Here is a 6,636-nt window from a genome sequence, read left to right as displayed (position 1 = left end):
ATGTAGGGTGTGGTCTATAAAGCAAATTAAGATGATATTATGCATATGGAAAATTCTAAAACTGTCATTATTATTAAAATTTTGGTTTATTAAATAATTGATAAATTTTCAAAATAATTTTGCATTAATTTATTAAATTTTGTTTTCGAAATATTGTTACAGCAATTTTCCTAACAAAACCATTTTATGCTTTAATGGGATTCCATTCAATATTTTCTGAAAATCGGTAAGATCATTCTTACATCATTTATCAGTTGCGATTTTGGTCAATTATATCTCAACAAAGACCGTTACGAAAATGCGAAGGTCTACATCAGCATCGGGAGTATCATATGAATTTGCGGTCTCGATATGTGTGCGTCAATGGTTTTTCCGTTGTTTCAATTGAATGTGTGTGAGATATGGTCATATTTACTGTCGGGAGAGAGCACGCTTGCGGGGGTTTGCCTGATACGGGTCTATATTCAATTCGACATTTAAGACATGAGAGGGCAGAATGGCTATCGGTTTTCTGCAAATGTAACTATAGAAGAAGACTTGTTCTTTTAAAGGTATTATATGGGATGACCATTAACCTTCCATAACTGAGATTAGTACTGAATGGTTTTCCATGATTTTGCCAGTAGTCTTCTACAAGTCTTTCCAATAAGAGGTGTTATTTTGGTATATAAATAATTTTTTTTTTTAATGTAAACGATCACATGTTTATGAAAATTTTAAATTCAACAATTCTTCCACAATAAATTAAAATATATCAAGCAATTGGCCACATATCCTTTTCATGAAATCGTATGTGTCTCTCCCATGTTCTCAATAGCCTCAATATAAATCACAAGATGTCGGTGAGTACTAGCGATCACATCGAGAGATGAAGCGGTTGGAAAACTTTTAGTAACTAGAGCAATGGTTTCGTAGCTTGTGTGGTCCAGATCAATAACATCCAACTCCAACAACAATATATAATAAGTAATTATCTCTTCATAGTGCAATCCATTCACCGAAACTTTTTATTCAACCTCATTTTTTGAGTAAGCTAAGATTCAATGATACCGGCGTACCATAAGCAGCACCAGCCAGTTGTTGGGGATGAAAGAGACTTCGTCACAATAACTCTTGAGTCCCAAATGCGACCATTTTTCATGTTCTTAAAGAAACAGAGGTAGAAATGGGCCTCCATTATTTGTACGACGTTGTTGATGGCCGTCCGACTTGAGTTTTAGCTTTAAAAACATTAAGAACATTAGAGCTCAAGTCTTTATGTAGAATTCGGTGTAATGCCGTTTGTTGTATTCGTACAATGAGACATTGACAAACCTAGATTTTGCAGATGGTTTTTGAGCCCCATATGTTACAATTTTGATGACGGTTCAAATTGAGTTCTTGCGTTAAAAACAAGAACGGTCCTAATCATGTATTCGTTGTAATATACAGAACGATGAGAAATTGACAAGCCTATGTTCTTGAGCGACGTGTTCAGATTAAATTCTTCACGTCACTTGTACCAATTTCTGTATCTAACAAGGTGTTTTATGATTTTCAACATTTTTTGTAAAGAAATTCAATAATAATTTCAATGCATTTCCATTTTCAATTTATTTCATAAACGAGAATCTAGCCCAAAGGAAACAGCATAATAAAAAAAAACACTTTTTGTTGGAAAAATCTTCACTGGTCCTTTTAGGCTCCTAAGGCAAAAACCTATTGACCTACATTGGGATAACATTTCGCTTTTCTTTAATAAAAGATATAGGACTTTGTTGTTAATTCAGTAAAAGTTTATTGCAGACTAATTTGTTACAATGAAAATTATGTATAACAAAACGAAAATATGTATGCATCGAAAATGACAATTCAAGAAAAGCTAACATGTATCAAGGCTACCATGATTGAAAATTAAAATACTACTTATAAGACAAAGTACTTCGTTTATTTCAACACCTCCCCTCGAAGTGCGCCGTCTTATATTCCTCCAGTTACTCCAAGTTCGTGTATGCATTTTCGATGCTTTGTTGATGACAACCCTTTTGTAAGTACATCTGCTGCCATATCTTCTGTTCTCTTATATTCCAATTTGACATGTCCTTCATTTTGCTTTTGATGTATAAATTGATATCGGACATCGATGTGTTTTGTTCGCGAGTGGTATCCAATGCTTTGAATTAACTTTTGAGCACTCTGACTATCGTTGGAAATTTGAACTGGTATTGTTGCTACTCTGATTTCTTTTAAAATACGTTGAAGATATAGTGCTTCTTTTACAGCATCTGTTATAGCCAATAGTTCAGCTTCCGTACTCGATAAAGCCACTGTCCTTTGTTTTCGAGCTTCCCAGGTAATTGCTCCTGCTGACATAATGAACGCAAATCCTGAATAAGAGCGTCTATCGGATAAATTCGATCCCCAGTCCGCATCTACGACTCCATACAATGGTAAATCACTTTTCGTGTATTTTAGTCCTTCATCAATTGTTCCTTTCAGATATCGTAATATTCGCTTTGCAGCTTGCCAATGTTCAGTTCCATAGTTCGAGTTAAATTGACTTAAAAAATTCACAGAATATGCAATATCTGGCCTTGTATTCACCGCCAAATACATAAGTGCTCCAATTAAATTTTGATAGGGGATTTTTTGCATTATCTCTAAATTAGGTTGTGAAGGCTTTTCTAATTTACATTGCGGTTCCAAAGGTGTATTTGCCGATTTACAATTTTCCATACCAAATCGTTTCAGAATTGATTCTATATATTCCCGTTGCTTCATTGTAATTTCGCCCCTTTTCAAATCTTGATTAAATTCAATTCCTATATATTTATTGACTTTTCCCAGATCTTTCATTTCAAATGTTTCTGCCAACGATTTCTTTATATAGTTTGTCATCTCCTTGTCATTTGATGCTATCAGCAGGTCATCCACATATACAGTAACTAATGTTAATTGTTTCCCATTTCTGCTGATAAACAAACATGGATCTACCTCAGAAGGAACTAATCCTAATTCTTCCAATTTTGTACCCAACTTTTGGTACCATTTTAGTCCCGATTGTCTGAGTCCATATAACGCCTTCACAAGCTTACATACAGGATCTTTACACATTCTCCAATTTTTAATCCACCGTTGTGCAGCCCTTTTAGCTACATCACTTTTCTTCTTACATGTTCCCACCGTTTCACCTTTTATTAGTTTTTCCAACAATTTCTCTAAATATTCCGGTATTTCCATATATACGTTTTCGCTCAGATCTCCATTCAAATAGGCAGTTACAAAATCCATTTGAAACATTTCAAGATTATTTTCTACTGCTAAAGCTGCTATTAGTCGAATTGTTGATGATCTGGCGACTGGCGAATAGGTGTCAGTAAAATCCTCCCCTGGACGTTGGGAGCATCCCTTCGCTACTAGTCGAGCCTTCCTTTTGTTGCCCGCTTTGGTTCGTAAAACAAATCTGTTGCCAATAACTTTTCTATTTTCAGGCCTTTCCGTTATTTCCCAAGTTCCATTTAAGATTTGGGCCACTAATTCATCTTCTATTGCTAACCTCCAGTTTTTACCATCTGTGGAATTTATCGCTTCTTCACAGGAAACAGGATCGTCTGTAAAAACCACATTGACGTATTCACATTCTTCAAAAAACTCATCATCTTCCGTATTGGCATATTCTTCTTCAATATTTTTCTTCGTTTGCTTACATTTTGCCGATACTTTTCTAGGTCGGCCTGGTTTTCCTGTTCGAACAATACGCTTTCTGCCTCTAATCGGTATTTCAATCTCTTGTGAAACATCTTCATTTGTTGACTCTTCAGATTGTTCATCAATTTCTTCACAATTTTCCTCAATATGTATATTTCCCGGTTCTTCATGTGTCAAACTAATATCAACTAAATTTTCTGCCTTTTCTCCATAGAAATCATCGATGAATCTAACGTCGCGACTGATAATTACATGGCGTTTACTTATAGACCACATTCGATAAGCCTTCGATTCTTCAGAATACCCAACTAGAATACATTCTTCTGAACGAGAATCGAATTTTCCATTTGACTTACCCTTAATCAACACATATCCTCGTAGCCCGAAAGGTCTCAAATGTTTGATTGATGGAGTCTTTCCTGTCCACAATTTTATTGGTAACTCACCCTCAATAGCTTTTGTAGGACATCGATTGCGTATGTAGCATGCAGTGTTAATTGCTTCAGCCCAAAAAACTTTTGGAACTCCTGCCTGCTTCATCATACACCTAGCCATTTCTAAAAGTGTCCTGTTCTTCCTCTCTGCAACCCCATTCTGTTGCGGAGTGTGGGTTGCGCTTAGCCGCCTTTTAATTCCCGTTTCTTCCAAATACTGATTAAATTCTTTATTTACGTACTCGGTTCCATTGTCCGTCTGCAAGAATTTTATCTTCTTTCCAGTAAATAGTTCAGCTGAATTCTTATATTTCTTAAACGCGTTGAATACATCCGATTTCTTTTGCAAAAAATGTACCTCGCAATTTCTTGAATAATCGTCGATGAATGTGACAAAATATCTTGCATTTGAATGCGAATTTACTCGCATCGGACCACATACGTCACTGTGAACCACTTCCAGCAGTTCCGTTGTGCGTTTTTCACTGCTACTTTGGAAACGTTCGCGTGTCTGTTTCTCGCTCAAGCACACCTTGCATGTTGACAAATGTTGTTGAGGACGTATCTTAATACCATGCGCCATTTTACCATTTGCAAGATTCCTCAAATCACGCTCATTTATGTGTCCTAAACGTTGATGCCACATGTCCATATCATTCATCTTTACTTCAGCCGAATTCGCTGATTGAACCGATTGTCGCAAAAAATATAGATTTCCTTTTCTATCCGCTTTACATGCCACTTTATTTCCATCCAAGATTCTAGCTTCGTTTTTGTCAAAAATAACTTTGTATCCCTTGTCGGCTAACTTTGATACGGATAACAAATTGGTTCTTAAATCCTCGACATACATGACGTCTCTCACAATAAAGCTTTGCTCCATTTTTCCTCCGGCAGCCTTTATTCGTATGTCACCTATACCCGTAATGTTGCTTAGCTCACCATTTGCTAAACATAAACTCTTGTCAATCTTCTTGATTTGCTCAAAACTTTCTTTAACCGCTGACATGTGTGACGAACATCCGCTGTCCAAACACCATTCATTTGATATATCCATGCAATTAAAACCAGCAACAATGTTATTGAACATTGAGTTCTCTTGCTTATTTTCCTTAGTTTCACCCATATTTGCATTTTGTTTTGACCGACAATTTCTAGCGAAATGTCCAAGCTTTCCACAATTGAAACATCCCTGATCTTTCCCACGTGTCTTGGCATTTCCATCCGTTTTATTTCCCCTTGCAGATCTTGAATATTTTCCGTTGTTGTTTCCATAATTCTTCGGCTTGGCATATAATGCATTTTGCTCATCCCTTTCTGATTTTGATCGACGAGATTGGTCCTCTTCCAATATCTTCACTCTTAGAACCTCAGGCGTTGGTAATTCATCTCCGGTTTCCAGAGCACACCGGAAAGTCTCAAAGGAATCAGGCAAACTATATAACAACAATATAGCGAGGAGGTCGTCTCCTATGGTCACATTTATTTCCTTCAGTTTGCTCACAGCATCAAAAAATTCATTTACGTGATCTCGAGCACAATCACCATCCTTCATGCGCGCTAGAGCAACTCTTTTCAATAACGTTGCCTTTCTGGTAGGACCCTTTGATTGAAAAGTTGCCTCCAATTTTTGCCATATTTCTCTTGATGTACTGCATTCAGATATTAACCCAACTCTGAAGGCGTAATCGATAATAATAAGTCTGCACATGCCTTCTGATCCATTATCCTCCATTTCGATGCAGCATCACCTTCTGGACATCTTGCAGTACCATCCACATAAGACCATAAATCATTCTTGATCAAAATTGCTCGCATCTGCAGCTTCCACGAGTCATAATTTCCTGAATTCAATGGCTCAATCCTTATACTGCCCGACATTTTCAATTCTTTTTGATTTCACAATGTCCAAATTTTATTTTATACAATCGCTCCAGATTCTCCGTCTGGGCCCATAACCTGTTGTTAATTCAGTAAACGTTTATTGCAGACTAATTTGTTACAATGAAAATTATGTATAACAAAACGAAAATATGTATGCATCGAAAATGACAATTCAAGAAAAGCTAACATGTATCAAGGCTAACATGATTGAAAATTAAAATACTACTTATAAGACAAAGTACTTCGTTTATTTCAACAGACTTCCAAGACCCAAATGACCAATGTTCTTCTACAAGAAGACCTTATTGACCTCATATAATGAGAGGATATCCATATGAGCTCTAAGAGAATGTATACTGGTTATATTTCTAGGAGAAAATTTGTTTATATTCTGTGAAAAGTTCTATTAGCCATTCTTCAAACGAATTTTAAATCAACTGTTTGAAAAAAAGGATAACTGTACAGATAAAAATATGAAAATAGAAAACACACCTCAAACTGTTTTTTTTAGGGTGTTATGTATGTAAAAAAATATATAAACAAATTGTAAAATTATCACACAACAATTGTCAACTATAAACAAGGCTTTGTATTTAATTGTAGGTGGTTATTAAATGTTGCAATAATTGCA

Source organism: Musca vetustissima, unplaced genomic scaffold (assembly GCF_032173495.1).
Source record: "Musca vetustissima isolate MV318-11 ecotype Yass unplaced genomic scaffold, APGP_CSIRO_Mvet_v1 utg32899, whole genome shotgun sequence".
Taxonomy (NCBI): domain Eukaryota; kingdom Metazoa; phylum Arthropoda; class Insecta; order Diptera; family Muscidae; genus Musca; species Musca vetustissima.
The sequence above is the reverse complement of the archived record's forward strand: the minus strand, read 5'-3'. Positions refer to the sequence as shown.